Source organism: Nerophis ophidion, linkage group LG15 (assembly GCF_033978795.1).
Source record: "Nerophis ophidion isolate RoL-2023_Sa linkage group LG15, RoL_Noph_v1.0, whole genome shotgun sequence".
In the NCBI taxonomy this organism is placed as follows: domain Eukaryota; kingdom Metazoa; phylum Chordata; class Actinopteri; order Syngnathiformes; family Syngnathidae; genus Nerophis; species Nerophis ophidion.
In genome coordinates this window covers 31,287,480-31,306,480 of record NC_084625.1, presented here as the reverse complement: position 1 = coordinate 31,306,480, position 19,001 = coordinate 31,287,480, and the positions used below count along the sequence as shown (strand labels likewise).

Below are 19,001 nucleotides of genomic sequence, written 5' to 3'. Positions count from 1 at the left end.
ACGGCGGGACCCAGGGGCCCCAGACATGCAGCCCAGATGCAGTAGCCTGAGGCGCCGACCCCGATTGACCAGCATGCCCAGAGCGTATCCCCAGAAATATACATACACATATATACATTTATATACATACACGTATACATACACACACACATACATATACAACTATATACATCTGCATATATACATACACACCCTTGGCATACCTTCAAGTACTCCCAGGGGTACGCGTACCTCCATTTGAGAACCACTGCCATAGAAGGAGCTGGTGACCTCTTCTGCTGATTGGAAGGAATTATCCATCCATCCATTTTCTACCGCTTGTCCCTTCGGGGTCTCGGGGGGTGCTTGAGCCTATCTCAGCTACAATTGGGCGTAAGGCAGGGTACACCCTGGACAAGTTGCCAACTCATCACAAGGCCAACACAGATTGACAGACAACATTCACACTCACATTCACACACCAGGGCCCATTTTAGTGTTGCCAATCAAGGAATTAATAAACATATAAACATATGACTTAACAGACATAACAATTCACTTTAAAATATGTTCACAATAGTACATTTAATGTTTTTTTGTATATCACTGATCACGATCAGATATTTATTTGAAACATCATTTGAAACTTCGGCCCTAGTGCAGCTGGGATAGGCTCCAGCCCGCGACCCCGAGAGGGACAAGCGGTTGGTGAATGGATGGAAATGCACATAGCGTGTATAGGGACGGCGTGGCGCAGTGGAAGAGTGGCCGTGCGCAATCCGAGGGTCCCTAGTTCAACCCCCACCTAGTACCAACCTCGTCACGTCCGTTGTGTCCTGAGCAAGACACTTCACCCTTGCTCCTGATGGGTGCTGGTTAGAGCCTTGCATGGCAGCACCCTCCATCAGTGTGTGAATGTGTGTGTGAATGGGTAAATGTGGAAGTAGTGTCAAAGCGCTTTGAGTACCTTCAAGGTAGAAAAGCGCTATACAAGTACAACCCAAAAAGCGTTCACAATCATTATGAAATACTTATTTTTTTTAAATGCATTCTAGCTCTAAAATTTCAATCCCGCTTACAGCGGAGCCAATGGGAAGTCCTCTATTCCACCCATACTACCCAATAAGGAAAAAAAAAAAAAAAAACGCCAACAATACCCCATTTACATTTCATGACTTGAATATTAACCAAATATTAGTGATATTGTTATTATAATAGCTAACGCAGACAAACTATTTATCGCTGCGGCGTGATCTAATGTTAACACCATCGATTTCTAAGCTGCTTCCTCCTTTCCTTGCTCTTCACATTTTATTGTAGATCATAAATCATGCCTAACCTGGATAGTAGTAGGACAAGGATGTATTCCCACAAATTGGTACACTTTGGTAGCCAATTTAGACCTGGGAATGGCGAGAACCACATGAAAAGACACTTTTCTTCGCGTGGATTATGAGTCATTCTTCATCTAAACGAGAACATCGTAGCTGTTGGCATCCTAATGACAGCTGACCTTGTACAGTATGTGGTGTTTTTGTATGTTTGTTGGCTCTCATGAAGTCTGCAGTGAGAAATATTCAGTGATAATAAAAAAAGAAGCTACATTTTTTTAAAGGAATGCGCCAACCCCCCTAGGGGGGGGGGGGGGGGGGGGGGTCCTCTCCAAAGTTTCTCATAGTCATCATTGTCATCGACGTACCACTGGGTGTGAGTTTTCCTTGCCCTTATGGGGGCCTACCGAGGATGTCGTAGTGGTTTGTGTTGTGGTTTGTGCAGCCCTTTGAGACACTAGTGATTTAGGACTATATAAATAATAATTGATTGATCGATTGATTGATATATTCCCAAAATGATCAAAATACGCAAAAAGTAAATGTTATTATAAATGTGCCCGTACATTACACATATACTTACATCATGTACCTAAAACCTTAATTAAGGTGTTTGCATGTTTTCAAGAGATTTATAGGCAGAATAGAAAGGCTCTCAAAGGCCCAATTGTAAGCAGACTTTTGATTGCATTTATTTACTGCTTAGAATGCATAAAAAATACATCCGTCAATTCTTTCATAATGATTGTGAACTATAGGCAAAATTCCCAAAATAGTGCAGCTGTCCTTTAATCTATATAAAACACCATCAAAACTCATGACAATGAACCAACATCACGATATCAAAGTTGATCCGCTTTGCAAAAATCAACAACAAATGCAACATTTGGGTCACACATGAGTTTTGATGTTGTTTCAACATTGAATAAAGGTTAAAATGCCACTTGGAGATTGTAAAAATATTTTTTTGTCCGTGCACAATATCACATTTTAATGTTATTTATTGCTGATGCACAAGTGATGATGTTATTCTTAACTCTTTATCATGCGTGAACTTGAAGTACATTGTTTTAAATCAGTGGTGTCAGATGTAAGGTTTTCTGCGGGCTGCAGGATGAATTTACTAAGTATAAAAATGAGCCGAAATATTTGAATGAAAGAAACTGCTGTTCTAAATGTGTCCACTAGATGTCACAATAGCGTTTCTTTATATTTTTGTAGATGATGCCACATACCAATGATTGTCACTCACACACTAGGTGTGGTGAGATTATCCTTTGCATTTGATCCATCACCCACACCCCCTGGGAGGTGAGGGGAGCAGTGAGCAGCAGTGTTGGGCGCGGATCAGAATCATTTTGGTGATTTAACCCCCAATACCTCCCAAGCAGGTAGCTAATCGGCTGCATTTTTATAGTCTTTGGTATGACTCGGCCAGGGTTTGAACTCAAAATCTACCCATCTGAGGGCGGACGCTCGGCATACACTAAGTGCCATCCCATTCCCATTGTGTTCAATATGATGTTGGCCCACCTTTTGCAGCGATTACAGCTTCAACTCTTCTGGGAAGGCTGTCCACAAGGTTACGGAGTGTTTTTATAGGAATTTTCGATCATTCTTCCGAAAGCACATTGTTGAGGTCACACACTGATGTTAGTCGAGAAGGCCTGGCTCTCAGTCTCCTTTCTACTTCATCCCAAAGTTGTTTTATCGGGTTCAGGTCAGGACTCTGTGCAGGCCAGTCAAGTTAATCCACACCAGACTCTGTCATCCATGTCTTTATGGACCCTGCTTTATGCACTGGCGCACAGTCATGTTGGAAGAGGAAGGACTGGTCCAAACTGTTCCCACAAGGTTGGGAACATGGAATTGTCCAAAATGTTTTGGTATTCTCAAGCATTCAAAGTTATTTTCACTGGAACTAAGGGGCCAGGCCCAACTTCTGAAAAAAAAAGAAAAAAAAACACGCCATAATTCCTTTTCCACTAAATATCGACACTCGGCAAAATGCAGTCCGAAATGTAAAGTTCTCCTGGCAACCTCCAAACCCAGTATGGTCCAGCAGATTGCCGGATGGAAAAGCGTGATTCATCACTCCAGAGAAGGCATCTCCACTCCCCTCGAATCCAGTGGCGACGTGGTTTACACCACTGCATCCTACGCTTGCATTGGACTTGGTGATGTATGGCTTAGATGCAGCTGTTCGGCCATGGAAACCCATTCGATAAAGCTCTCTGTGTACTGTACGTGGGCTAATTGGAAGGTCACATGAAGTTTGGAGCTCTGTAGCAACTGACTGTGCAGAAAGTCTTTGCACTATGTGCTTCAGCATTCGCTGACCCCTCTCTGTCAGTTTACGTGGCCTACCGCTTCATGGCTGAGTTGCTGTTGTTCCCAAACTCTTCCATTTTCTTATACTAAAGCCGACAATTGACTTTGGAATACTTAGGACTGAGGAAATTTTACGACTGGATTTGTTGCACGGGTGGCATCCTATGACAGTTCCACGCTGGAAATCACTGATTTTTGTAGAAACAGTCTCCATGCCTATAAGTGCTTGATTTGATGCACCTGTGGCCGGGCCAAGTGATTAGGACACCTGATTCTGATCATGTGGATGGGTGGCCAAACACTTTTGGCAATATAGTGTATGTACAAAATAAACCTCATGGTGCACCAGTCGAGGAAAATGAGCAAACTACATAAATAATATCCTGTAATTTGATTTTGATAATTATATTTTATCTTGATGGATTGAAAATGAACACCAATGAGTTGACTGATGAACATCCATCCATCCATTTTCTACCGTTTATTCCCTTTTGGGGTTGCGGGGGGCGCTGGTGCCTATCTCAGCTACAATCGGGCGGAAGGCGGGGTACACCCTGGACAAGTCGCCACCTCATCGCAGGGCCAACACAGATAGACAGACAACATTCACACTCACATTCACACACTAGGGACCATTTAGTGTTGCCAATCAACCTATCCCCAGGTGCATGTCTTTGGAGGTGAGAGGAAGCCGGAGTACCCGGAGGGAACCTACGCAGTAACGGGGAGAACATGCAAACGCCACACAAAAAGATCCCGAGCCCGGGATTGAACCCAAAACTACTCAGGACCTTCTTATTGTGAGGCAGACGCACTAACCCCTCTTCCACCGTGCTGTCCCTGATGAACATTATCACATAATATATTCAGAAAGTATAAATAAGGACAAATTAAGATTAACCACACCATGTAAATCAGGGGTCTCAAACACGCGGCCCGCGGGCTAATTGCGGCGCGCGAGACGTTATTTTGCGGCCCGCACCTTGATGTGAAAATTTTATGTTGGTGCAGCCCGCGAGTTTCATTTGTATACCCTCGATTTTTCCAGGAGACTTCTGGGTATTTGTTCTGTTGTGTTTATGTTGTGTTACGGTGCAGATGTTCTCCCAAAATGTGTTTGTCAATCTTGTTTGGTGTGGGTTCACAGTGTGGTGCATATTTTTAACAGTGATAAAGTTGTTTATATGGCCACCATCAGAGTGACCTGTATGGCTGTTGACCAAGTATGTCTTGCAGTCACTTCCGCAGGTCTGCAGAAGCCTCATAACATATGTGACTCGGCTGGCACACAGTTTTGTATGGTGAAAAAGCATACGAGATGGCAATTTGTCGAGGACGCTAAAGGCAGTGCCATCACGGCACGCCCTTTAATATTATTGTGCGGGTGAAAACCGGGTGAATGATTACCCCGGGAGATTGTCTGGAGGGGCACTGAAATTCGGGTGTTTCCCGGAAAGATCACCAGAGTTAGCAAGTATGTTGCTCAGGCGGGAAAGCCATTCAAAGAAGGTGACTTCATCAAAAAGTGCATGTTAGATTTTTTAAAGAAATATTTTCTTGCGGCCCAGCCTCACCCAGTTTCTGCATCCAGTGGCCCCCAGGTAAATTGAGTTTGAGACCCCTGAAGTGGGAAAAAAACCCAACAACATTGTGATATGAACATTTTCAGAATGTACCTGTTTTATTTTTAAACAAATAAAACAATCTGAAGTTGTCTTTATTTTTACGTTATCGTGCCGGGATTTTACCAGATTTTTCTAAATTTGGCACCCGATCTAAACTGACTCGGACACCCCTGCTTTAAAATGCATTAAAAACATGTTTCCCACTTAAAAAAAATATATCACGACATCTCACGTGGTCAGGAGGGAACACCCAACCTGTCATATCCCAAAAAGCCAGCAGAGGGCGCTCCCCGCCACATGACGGGAAGGGCGTGCGTACTGCGTGCGCGTCCCTAAAAGAGAGCGCGGCCGAGCGAGAGGGCAGAGCGGCTGTCTGCCTCCTTTCCGGTGCTGTCGCTCCCCCAGTCGCCGCAGTGCTTCGCCGCTCTCCCCCCCAGAATCCTCTCACCTCCTCCCCTTGAAGGAGGCTGCTTCCACCTTCGTCCCATCCTCCTGCGGATGCAGCAGCCCTCTTGCACGCCACCGGCAAATGCTCGCTCCCCTCGGTGCAACTGTGCAAGCGAGCGGACGCGCGGTTAACTGAGCCCGAGGAAAGGTGCACCAAAGGCGGACGGTGAAACGCGGAGACGCCGGTGGCTGTGACGGTGGTCTGGTTCTCATTTAGGTAAGTCATTGCAGTTATTTTTCTCGGGGAGAGTGTTTATTGCACGCACTCCAACGTGCACGGCGGAGCGTTTTGTGCGTGCACTTACTGTTTGCAGAAAGTAACCATCTTGCAAAAAAAGTTGCCATGTTTTAAAGTTAGAGAGGTGACACAAGGATATGCAGAGAGGACACCCCTGCCATTGCTTGTTGTGATAAATAGTCTTTTTTTGCAGCAGAGGGATTGCACTGGCAGTTTGTCCAGGGCGTGCAATGCATCCTGCTGATGAGGTGCAGGTAGGGGAGGGGGTGGGTGTGATTAGGCATGATGAGGGTACATGCACGGCCCGGCTGCATGTCAGCACTTTGACAGGTGGGTGATGGACAGCATCATCATGCTTTGAGTGTACGCACCAAGGTCTTACTCCATGGCATTGAACCCTGGCTGCTCAGGTTGGGGTGCATAGAAGAGGCGTGCAATGCAAAGCTTTGGCTTGCAGGTGTTTTTGGTGTTTTCCCTGAAGTGAGGGTGTGGATCCGCCACAAGGCTGCATTTTCTGTGTACACTTCTGAATTTCATATTGGGTTCAACATGACTTTTCCTGCTAAACAATAGAAATGGTCACAGGTACATAGACATCTACAAATAGAGTATTAATCGGGGGGTTTAAACTCAACATGGGGGCTGCAGGAGGTTGCCTTCACAAACATATTTGAACTACATGACTAAATGCCCTAATTTTACTTCTACTAGCTGAGCTATCAGGGGTGTCAAACTCATTTTGATCGGGGGCCACATGGAGAAAAATCTACTGCCAAATGGGCAGGACTGGTAAAATCACGGCACGATGACTTAAAAATAATGACAACTTCATATTAGTTTCTCTGTTTAAAAATAGAACAATCACATTTTGATATTGTACAAATCATAATGTTTTTTTTTTTTGTTATAAATTATTTGATAATGTTCATCACTCAACTCATTGGTATTAATTTTCAATCTATCAAGATAAAAACATTATATCAAAATTGAATTACAGTATGTTATTTGTGTAGTTCATACTTGCCAACCCTCCCGGATTTTCCGGGAGACTCCCGAAATTCAGCGCCTCTCCCGAAAACCTTCCAGGACAAATTTTCTCCCGAAATTCAGGCAGAGCTGGAGGCCACGCCCCCTCCAGCTCCATGCGGACCTGAGTGGGTACAGCCGGTTTTCACGTCCGCTTTCCCACAATATAAACAGTGTGTCTGCCCGATGACGTTATAACTCTAGAATGATCGAGTTCTTAGTTCCTTATGTGGGTTTATTGTTAGGCAGTTTCATTAACGACCTCCCAGCGCGGTAACAACACACAACAACAGCAGTCATGTATTCGTCTACCGTAAAGCAGTTTGTCTGCCGTAAATAGCAATGTTGTGACACTCTTAAACAGGACGATACTGTCATCTACTGTACATGCATATGTGACAATAACATCTACGGCTCCTCCCCACTTAACCATGCCCCGTCACCAAACCCCCACCCCCACCTCCCGAAATCGGAGGTCTAAAGTGAAGTGAATTATATTTATATAGCGCTTTTCTCAAGTGACTCAAAGCGCTTTACATAGTGACACCCAATATCTAAGTTACATTTAAACCAGTGTGGGTGGCACTGGGAGCAGGTGGGTAAAGTGTCTTGCCCAAGGACACAACGGCAGTAACTAGGATGGCACAAGCGGGAATCGAACCTGCAACCCTCAAGTTGCTGACACGGCCACTCTACCAACTGAGCTATGCCGCCCCTAAAGGTTGGCATTATGGTGTAGTTTAATCATTTTCAACATATACAAAGATTCAAAGAAATGCAATTGCGACATCCAGCGGACACATTGTAGAACAGATGTTTCTTTCTTTGAAAAATTTCAGGTACATTTTTATACTTGGCAAACTCATCTTGCGGGCCGGATAAAATCGGTTCGCGGGCCTGATCCGGCCCTCGGGCTGTACGTTTGACACCCCTGTGGTAGGCCTTGAATCATGTAAAAATATAATTTTTGACACTTCCGCTTGCTCACAAGGAGTTGCTCTTTGTGTGGCCCAATATTTGTTGTGCTGTCAAACTCATTTTCATTGTGGACCACATTGCAGTTACCCTCAGTGGGCCACATGTAACTGGAACTATAAAAATGTATAACCGCCACTTGATAATATTAGACAATTGCTCCTTTCATTTGATTATTATCATACTCAAACTGATGGGGAAATTGCTTTGCAATCATAAGTCAAGATGACAGGCTGATATTAAGGTTCAGCTATTGCAAAAAGGGTTTCAATTACAAAAAAATGCTTGTCATAGGTTTTTGCGTCAAACAATATTGAGTTAAGAACTGCAGTTGCAAGTGGTACAATTTTGTTTCTGTTAAGATTGAAACCTATTTAGCAAAAATGACGATATACCTTATTGACATACATTTCTTGGTCTTCCAGGCCAGATTAAATGAAGTGGTGGGCCAAAAAGGGCCCCCGGGCATTGGGTTTGACACCTGTGAGTATATATTAAATAACTCTGGCTGCAATTGCAGCCAGAACATCAATGTACGAACTTGATTGGTTCTGGAACATGGTTCGTATATAGAAAAGTTTGTATATTGAGGCACATTTCTAAATAAGAAACAATGTAATGATGAATAATAGTTTCCCGCTCTAGCAAAAGTCGGTCTTTTAGTAAAAGTTTGTATACTTTCAACACAAAATTAAATGCTATAAACTACTGTATACTAAACAAACAAACAAAAAGGAGTGATGGATCAACTTTCTCATTAACAACAAAGTCAAGACAACAACTCGCTGAACTGTCCTCATTTCCAGCCGCCCTGCTGACACACACACACACACACACACACACACACACACACACACACACACACACACACACACACACACACACACACACACTGTCACTGGGGGTGGATCCTTTTATTTATTTATTTGTATTTATTTATTTTTTCTTTGTCATGAAAAAGAGAGGCTTTTGTCATGAAAAAGGGAGGTTTTTGTGGTTTGTGCACTAATTGTAAGTGTATATTGTGTTTTTTACGTTGATTTAATAAAAAAATAAAACAAAAATATTTTTTTAATTTATTTATTTATTTAAAAAAAATAAATAAAAATGAATAAAAAATTCTTCTGCGGCCCAGTACCAATCGGGCCACGGCCCGGTACCAATCGGGCCACGGCCCGGTGGTTGGGGACCACTGATGTAGACCACAAGGAAGTGTTTTACATTTAGAAAAAGAATGAAAAGATATGACTCCTTTTATAGCGCCTTATAATCTTATATATGAAAAAAGATAAAAAACAGACCATTCAATGGCAGTGCATCTTATAATCCAGTGTGCCCTATGGTCCAGAAAATATGGTACAGTTAAAAAAGTAAATTTTGCATTATAGAGGGTCTTTAATCCATTAATGCTCACTGACCTGAGGTGTTGTGCATTGTGGTCTCATGTGACATCGCGTGTGACGGCAGTGTTGTTTTTAAATACAAAAAACAACTCCCATGAAAAATAATTCCGATATTTCTACGCTTTTCTACATTTCTACCCAAACATTTTATTACATTCCATTTTGCAAGCGATGAGGTGTTGGCTTGTCCAGGGTGTACACCGCCTTCCGCCCAAATGCAGCTGAGATAGGCTCCGGCACCCCTCGCAACCCCAAAAAGGGACAAGCGATAGAAAATGGATGGATGGATGGATGTTTTCATCACCATTACTCTGACCAAAATTATCACAATTAGTGATTTTCTGATGGATCAACTTTTAATATTAGTTAAAAAGTACTTAATCACCATTGCAGATAAATGCCTTTCATGCCAATCACAAACACAGATCCCCTCCGTGACCCCAAAAGGGACAAGCGGTAGAAAATGGATGGATGGATGGAAGGTATTTACATCCAGAGGTTGCACGATTTGTGAATCAATGTCAACTACAGTGGACATTTAGTTTTAGTTCTGAGTTAAAATAACCCTTTTTTTCTTCTTCCGTGTGCATGGGTGATGTTTTGTCTTTCAGTGCGGACACAGATTAGATGACTTCACACACTTGCGCCGTGTTAATGGCTAATCACTATGCAGCAGCGGCACAACACAGCCGTCTTTCTAGTGTTGTAGTTGAAACTAAAAAGGAGGGGAGGGGGGCAAAGCTCGCCGCCGGTGTCTATTGATCTGGCGGTGGGGCTGATGCTGGCTGGCGTCCACAAGGATGGAGTGCTGACGACAGTCCAAAAAGCGCGGCGGCCATGATGATCTGGCCTGGCAGAGTAATGCTGATGACAAGGGAGGAGTTTGCATCGATAGTTAGTCCGCCTGGAGCGATTATTTACTCTCTCTTTTTTTTTTCCCCCTTTTAAATCTGTCAAAGCAAAGCGAGGGGGGTAGGGGGCGGGGGTCTTGTTTTCAACCATTTTTTGTTGAACCTGTCAACTGTGTGCTGGAAGACTTGCTGCCAAAGGGATCTTTTCCTTCCTTTTGCGCTTTGATTTTTTTTCCCTTCTTGGGAATTATCGTCAAAGAAAGGCGGTTTTATGATTTAGTCGGACTTTCTTTTTGTCATGTGCTCAAGCAAAACCTTTCGATTTTATTTACTCGATCCATACCACTAGCTGCTGAAATATCCTTCTAATGCTGCACTGTTAGTTTGTAATTGTCAGTGATTGGAGTTGTACTCATCTTCTCATGTTGTCACCTCACATGATTAGCATGGAAATCATATCCACCTGTCAAAGACGCGTTTCCTGCTTGTGTTTACTTGTCATGTTTACGTAATGAACAACGCCGCATGCTTGACTTGCAGACTTCACAATATATTGCTTTGGATTTTACTGCCGTCACGTCCGGCTCATTAAATACGGGTTGTGGTCAAGCCAGCTCTGTTCTCAATGGGTACCCGGTGCTATTTAGCCTTTCTCGACGCAGAAATGCCTCACGTTTGCTTTGTTTTCAGCTGTACAAATCGTTCAAATCGCGAAAAGGATAAACGTTTCTTCAGAGTTCGTCGAGAGGTAGTCAAAAAGAGTGAAAGAGTGCCAGATTTTACAGAACGACGACGAGAAAAGCATTCATCTTACACTCCATTCCAAAGGAACAGTCAAATAAGGCATGAGTTTGCTGTGATCACTCTGTGACATCTCATGGACAAAGATAAGACCTTCTGGAGGAGATTTCTTTGGTCAGATGAAACAAAAATGGAGCTGTTTGGCCACAATACCAGTAACGTGTTTGGCGTAGAAAAGGTAAAGCCTTTAATCCCAGGAACACCATACCTACCGTCAAGCATGGTGATGGTAGTATTATTTTCTGGGCCTGTTTTGCTGCTAATGGAACTGGTGCTTTAAATGGGGCAATCAAAAAGAAGGATTACCTCCAAATTCTTCAGGACAAACAAAAATCATCAGCCCGGAGATTGGGAGATTGGGTCTTGGGTGTTCCATCAGGACAATGACCCCAAACACAGGTCAAAAGTGGTAAAGGAATGGCTAAATCAGGCTAGAAATAAGGTTTTAGAATGGCTTTTCCAAAGTCAATCAATCAATCAATGTTTGTTTATATAGCCCTAAATCACGTCCTGACTTAAACTTGTGGACAATGCTGAAGAAACAAGTCCATGTCAGAAAACATACACATTTAGCTGAACTGCACCAATTTTGTCAAGTGGAGTGGTCGAAAATTCAACCAAACACGCCTTATTACAGTGTAAGCAAATATCAACATTGCTGTATGTATACTTTTGACCCAGCAGATTTGCTCACATTTTCAGTACACTCATAATAAATTAAAAAAAGAACCAAACTTCATGAATGTTTTTTGTGATAAACATGTGCTCCAATCACTACATCACAGAAAAATAAGAGTTGTAGAAATTATTGGAAACTCAAGACAGCCATGGCATGATGTTCTTTACAAGTGTATGTAAACTTTTGACCAGAACTGTAGATAAAGACAAGAAAAATATGCTTACTCGTAAACAGCGCGTGGCAACAAACATCAGTAGACAAAGATTGAAATCATGAAATGCAACCTTACCCGAGCAAAAATTATGCATATTTATCCAGGAGAATCTTGATAGCAATTTCCTTGACCGAGCCCCACACACAGAAGGTGCAAGTTTCCAAGTTTTCACCTGTTTTGTAGTGCAGAATGATGTTTGGAGCACAATCGTTCGATGTGTCTGAGAACGCGACCGACGTATGATCCTTGATACAAAAATCTTTTTTTGATAACTTATAGGAATCTATTCCATTGCACAATTGGATTAGTATCTGCTTTTTGCAGGAAGATTTAAGCCTCTTTTGTTTACCATTTCCCATTTAAGTATTACCTCGGTATCATTTCTATTTCTTAAATTGCAATTTTGGTACTAGTGTTTTATAAAAAGCACCAATGCAGTGAGTCTAAATAAAAGTAAGCAAATGTGAGCAAAACCTAAAAGAGATATTTTACCAAAGGCGACAATTATACAAACCCATTTCCATATGAGTTGGGAAATTGTGTTAGATGTAAATATAAAAGGAATACAATTATTTGCAAACAATTTTCAACCCATATTCAATTGAATGCACTACAAACACAAGATATTTGATGTTCAAACTCATGAACTTTATTTTTTTTTTGCAAATATTAATTAACTTAGAATTTCATGGCAGCTACATGCGCCAAAGTAGTTGGGAAAGGGCATGTTCACCACTGTGCTACATCACCTTTTTCTTTTAACAACACTCAATAAACGTTTGGTAACTGAGGAAACTAATTGTTGAAGCATTGAAAGTGGAATTCTTTCCCATTCTTGTTTTATGTTGAGCTTCAGTCGTATCGCTATCAATCATTCCTGAGTGGGATCACATGTATAAACTGTACATTTTTAAATGTATTAATGGTGAGTGCTCTTGAGAGTTTGACAATATCAACACACTCTTTAAACTTCTTTCTTCTTCTATTTGATTACATTCAATTGTCCAAGTCAATGGTACACAATAACTAAACAAAGTAAAAAAGAATATCCACACATGTTTTTGCCCTCAAAGTCCTCCTGTGTCCAGGGAATTATCTGAGTTTGTCAACATAAACAAAAAACAAACAAAACAATGATTTGGAAAAAAATAAAAACATTGACCGAATCAATCTAGTATCCATTATATACTAGTACTACCATTGGTATGGACACCACTAATTTATGGATCAATCTGTCCTCCTTTTACATGTCGTGTACTGACTGTGACAAGGCTAATACACCAGCAGTTGTTGTTACAGTTGGAAGGGGAGTCTTATGGTCTCACTCGTCGCAGTTTACCTGACACATGAAATGTGACAAATTGGGGAATTGCACTATTGCCTCTAGCCGTCGGATGGCAGTAAGAGTGTTGCAATTCCAACTCCGACCACAGGGTCCTTTGGCATGTTTGCTATGGAAAGTAACACTTCCCATCATTTCCTGCGGATTGTTCTTGGTGTGTAACATATTTAGCCTTGTCCTCCAGTAAAATTGATAATGATACTTTTGTGATGATACTAAGAAATGCAGTTTGTCTGCCATCATAGATGGGGTTATTATTAGCTTAAGAGGGCAGCTCCACACTGTGTATGGAGACACATTTTTAGTTCCTAACTGCTTGTTAGCTGGGGGATTAAAAATAAATAGTCAGTCGGAGGGGATCTGTGTTTGTGATTGACATGAAAGGCATTTATCTGCAATGGTGATCAAGTACTTTTTAAACTAATATTAAAAGCCGATCCATCACATCACTAGTTGTGATAATTTTGGTCAGAGTAATGGTGATGAAAACATCCATCCATCCATTTTCTACCGCTTGTCCATTTTTGGGGTCGCGGGGGGTGCTGGAGCTTATCTCAGCTGCATTTGGGGCGGAAGGCAGTGTACACCCTGGACAAGTCACCACCTCATCGCAGGGCCAACACAGATAGACTGACAACATTCACACTCACATTCACACACTAGGGACCATGTAGTGTTGCTAATCAACTTATCCCCAGGTGCATGTCTTTGGAGGTGGGAGGAAGCCGGAGTACCTGGAGGGAACCCACGCAGTCACGGGGAGAACATGCAAACTCCACACACAAAGATCCCGAGCCCGGGATTGAACTCGGGACTACTCAGGACCTTTGTATTAAAAACATTTGCATCCAATTCCGTCCTTACTCTAAGGTGCTGCTGTTTTGATTAGCAAAGTAGTTCAAACAGGCTCAGTACTTCAGTGTGAAAACTCCTCCAATGAACTGAGGTAGTTAGTTTCCAAGGTTCCTGAGGGGTCTTTTTCATCACTCTCATAATTCACCTTTCATAAACATTTGGTCTTTTAGTAGGATTGTCACAATACCGTAGATTTAGTAGTCAAAACCGATTCCTGTGAAATTCTCAATACCATGACCGAACCCATGTACGTTTGAATTCACTACTTTATTGAAAAGCGTTTCAAGGTGTTAAGTATTTAAGATCACTTTGCTTATAACATGGTTTTGCTAAGAAATCAAATTGCAGTATCAGCTGCCAAGAGGTAACTAACAATACATTCAAAAAAAGAACAGCAGTGGCCTACAGCCTCCCAGCATATCAAAAGAAGTCACACTGTGCTTGAAAACCTGGTCATAAATAACAACCTTTTGTCAACTATTGTTCTTAATATTCTTTCAATATAGTGGCAACGTGATATCATTATTTGTTACGGAATGGACTAATCCATCCATCCATCCATCCATCCATTTCCTACCGCTTATTCCCTGTGGGATCGCGGGGGGCGCTGGAGCCTTTCTCAGTTACAATCGGGCGGAAGGGTAAAACATAATACATGTATTAAAATATTAAATTTATCCTAATGTTTTTATTATTATTTTCATATTAAAATATATTTAAAGATGAATATTTTGTTTTTATCCGTACTTAGTATCAGCATTTCATCTTTTTCTCATTAAGCCACCTATTTATGCTGTTTTTTTGTTCAGTTTATTTCACCAAATGCCAGAGTGTTTTTAAGCTGAGTTTATAAAGTGATCCAAATACTGTTTACTGGAGCACAGCAAATACTCTCTCAGCAATACCACACATAATTGGAATTCTCTATTCTTTAAGCATATTCTTGTTAGCTATGCTGCATTCACATATTGTTGACATTTCTGATGCAATGCAATTTTTGTAAATTCTCGACTCTCAGCATTCCCACTGGACTTATTTATTATAACATTTTTTGATGCACTGTAACCATGGCCTAAACCAGGGGTGCCCATTACGTCGATCGCGAGCTACCAGTCGACCGCGGAGGGTGTGTCAGTCGATCTCCAGCCTGGCTTTTAAAAAAAATAGACCTAAAAATTTGCGATCATCAATCTTCACCAAGAAGTCACTTGATTGACATTCACGGCACCCGAAGGTCTTGTGAGATGACGCTGGCTGCAGCGAGATCATTATTAAGAAAAAATGACCGAGAAGAAGGCGAGAAACACTTTTTATTTCAACAGACTCTCGCGCCGTACTGTCTGTCAAAACTCCAAAGACCGACTGCACATTTCCTATCTTCACAATAAAAGCCCTTGGCACGCCAGCTTTCCGGGCGATCGCTTGTGCACGCAAGCTCTCCCGTCCAAAGGCAAAACCCAGTAACTCAATTTTGGTCAAAACTCAGCTGATAATAATTTTGGAGTTCCTAGGTGATATGCTTTACATTAGTGTATGCGATATTGTAATTTCTTCCGTAAGTAAGCTGTTACGCGCATGGCAGGACCTAGCAACTACCACATAACCGCGTAGATACAACAGAAAAACCTGGTATCTCAAGGGACCAATCGGAGCTTCTTTGTCAGTCAACCTCATTGTCTTTAATGAGACATTTGCACGAATGGGGGCCGACGGTCAACCTGATTATGTGATATTATGGCACGAGGGGATATTTGGAAGATTGGCCCAGGACGTTGCAAGCACCTTCATTAAATGTATTGTTCTTGATTCTTCCCCTTGCATACTCTTTTGGGCAGATAACTGTGGAGGTCAAAATAAAAACTGGATGCTGTACACGGCTCTTGCCCAATGTGCAAACGCAGAATGGGGCCCACCCGAGATTGTGATAAAATATCTGGAGAAAGGGCACACGTTCATGAGAGCAGATTCAATCCATGGCTCAATCGGCAAGAAAATGAAAGCTCAAGAAAACATCTATATGTTTGATGACTTTGTAGATCTTTGTAAGACAGCATTAAGATAGATTGGTTTTCCTTTGTTTTCTCAAAATCAGCTAGAAGTGAGTTACTAGGTTTTGTCTTTGGACGGGAGAGCTTTCCGAGACTCCTATTTTGTTAGCGCAGGCAGCATGAAGCAGCGCTTTTATTGTGCAGTCGGTCTTTAGCGTATTGACAGAAGGTACGACGCGAGAGTCTGTTGAAATAAAAAGTGTTTCTCACCTTCCTCTCGTCATTTTTATTTATTATTTTTGTCCTGTCCAGCTTGATAGGCAAATCATATAGTTGATGTTGATGCCCATATCGGCTGTTCAGATTTACTTTACAAAAGAGGAATGTAGGATACTTCTCTTGTTGCCTTATTTGAATTTGACTTTTTTAAATGTATTTATATTATCATTTGGTGCAGCCGGGCCGGAGCAGGAGGGGATAGAAAGAGAAAAAAAGGAAGACAGAGGGGGAAATTGTGGGGATAAGAGGGGGATTTGACAGAGAGACAAAAACAACAACAGCAACAACAACAATAACAACAAAAACAACAACAACAATAGAACAACACCAGCACATACAATATGTACAAATATGATCGTAAAAGTGATCGCAAATAAGCAGTTAGTGAAATAAATAATAGTATAGAAATGACAATGAGCATTTTTACACCAAAACTGGAGCAATAAAAATACCAATAGAAAAAGCGCTATTGATCATGAACAATACCGATAGTTTACCTCTATTTTCAACAATACAGTTGTTCAAATACAACAATACTTATACATAATGAAAGCTAGAAAGATAATAAGAAAAATGAATGAAAAAAAAAAAAAAAAAGGAATACCGAAAGATGGAGGGGAAGAGAGAGAGGCAACCTATATTAATCTTGTAGATTGTTATAGTAACAATGGGTTAAGCTTTGTCAATATGCCATGTGTTACCCAGTTTACGGTAATTTTTTCTTAATAATGATCTCGCAGCAGCCAGCGTCATCTCACAAGACCCCTCGGGTGCCGTGAATGTCATTTAAGCAAGCTACGGAATTTGCCGCCAATGTTTTTCTTTTGAAGTGTATGAAAGCTGGATAAATAAGATGCCAAAAACCAGAGGTGGGACCAAGTCATTGTTTTGCAAGTCACAAGTAAGTCTCAAGTCGTTGCCCTCAAGTCTCGAGTCAAGTGCCGAGTCAAGACAGGCAAGTCCCGAGTCAAGTCCAAAGTCAATACTGGAAAGTCTCAAGTCAAGTCCCAAGTCCTGCATTTTGAGTTTCGAGTCATTTCAAGTCTTTTCAACCACAGACTAATATATGTACACAGATTGTGTATGCTTTTAAAATGTTGTATGTATTAATTATAAAAAAAACAGTGCTGACATTGCACTTCGTAATAGCACTATTAACCAGTTATTCTAAACATTTAAGTCATTCCTTTACAGTATAAACATATTTGAAAAAACAAGTGCAACTGTACTTATTTGCACAAAAGTGTTAACATTGTATTTCCATGGAATATTTCATTGTAACTATTTCCACAGCAGTTTATATCATGTTTTTACCTTATCTCATTGATCTCATCTCACACTATATATGTGTTGATGTGTGCGTACACATAAAAAACATAACAAATACATGAACATAACAATGAACAGTGCTGTATGTTTTAGATGTCAGGGCTCTATGGAATATGTACACATATTCTTAATATAGTATATATTTTAACTGACCTTTATTTGACTATGTTTGTCTTTTTGTAGGTGGCTAAAATATGCGGTGCTGCTGACCACCGTCTAACGTTACGTTACTGTGTGTGATACATTCACTAACGTAACGTTATGTGTAGGTACCTCATGCAACCCTGCTTAAAAAAAATCGCTTGACAAAAAGTATGAATAAGGTAGCAAACTGCAGTGGACGCAATAGATTGCCATGTTTGCAATGACGTTATAACCATAGACATCTTATAAGTAGACGCAGAATTGGCTGCTGTGACGCAAGCAATTTGGCTGCCATCTTGAAGTGGTGATGAGGAGCCGGCAAGCAGCCTAAACTGACACTTGACAGGTAGAAAACAAAGCTGCTGGGCTGGTATTCAGCGTTTTCCTGCTCAAATGAGCGGACTGTTGAAAATAAGAATTGGGGGATTACTTTTCACAAGTAATATTTTACATTAACATACTATTGGTTGCATTTTGTGAAAAGAATATTTCTACAGCGTTAAGAAGGAGCAAAGAACTACAATATTTGTATGTGAAAATCACAAAGAAATCTTCTGGGGGAGGATGACCCCCCTATAGGTATTTGGTTTACAAAGTTTCAGGCCCACCTAAAACAAAATTCACCAGCCGCCGCTGATTATGATGCATTCTCATTTTATTGTAACCACAGATAAGTCTTCAAGTAACAATATTCAAATACTAACTTTTTTGAGTAAGACAGAATTTGGTTTTATTCTGAATCCAGTGAAACAGGTTGGTGGTTTTAACTGAAATGAAGACTTTCAGGTGTTTATATATGTTTAAGTATTTGGCAGACACTTTTATCCAAAGCAACATACATGAAAAATACATATAAAACAATCACTGTAAACATGATAATTTAAGGGAAAAATGTGATAGAAAATATCAATACAAAGTGTCAAGACAGAATAAACTCTCTACTGTTGCAGCAACAGAGATAAAGTCTATAACAGTGGTTCTAAATCTTTTTTCAGTGATGTACCCCCCTGTGAACATTTTTTTATTCAAGTACCCTCTAATCAGAGCAAAGCATTTTTGGTTGAAAAAAGAGATAAAGAAGTAAAATACAGCACTATGTCATCAGTTTCTGATTTATTAAATTGTATAACAGTGCAAAATATTGCTCATTTGTTGTAGTCTTCC

The 19,001-nt window shown here is 41.1% G+C and overlaps 1 protein-coding gene across 7 annotated transcripts in view; it reads left to right on the top strand.

The window, feature by feature from the left end:
* Positions 1 to 5,587: 5,587 nt before the first annotated feature.
* Positions 5,588 to 19,001, top strand: part of ctnnd2a (catenin (cadherin-associated protein), delta 2a) — a 747,299-nt gene continuing 733,885 nt past the window's right edge. For 4 of the 7 annotated variants that reach the window (XM_061922003.1, XM_061922001.1, XM_061922002.1 and 1 more), the window contains exon 1: positions 5,588 to 5,930. The gene's annotated coding sequence lies outside the window, so the exon portion shown is untranslated. The remainder of the gene's footprint in view (positions 5,931 to 19,001) is intronic. The other 3 variants (XM_061921999.1, XM_061922000.1, XM_061921997.1) reach the window with 1 other exon arrangement.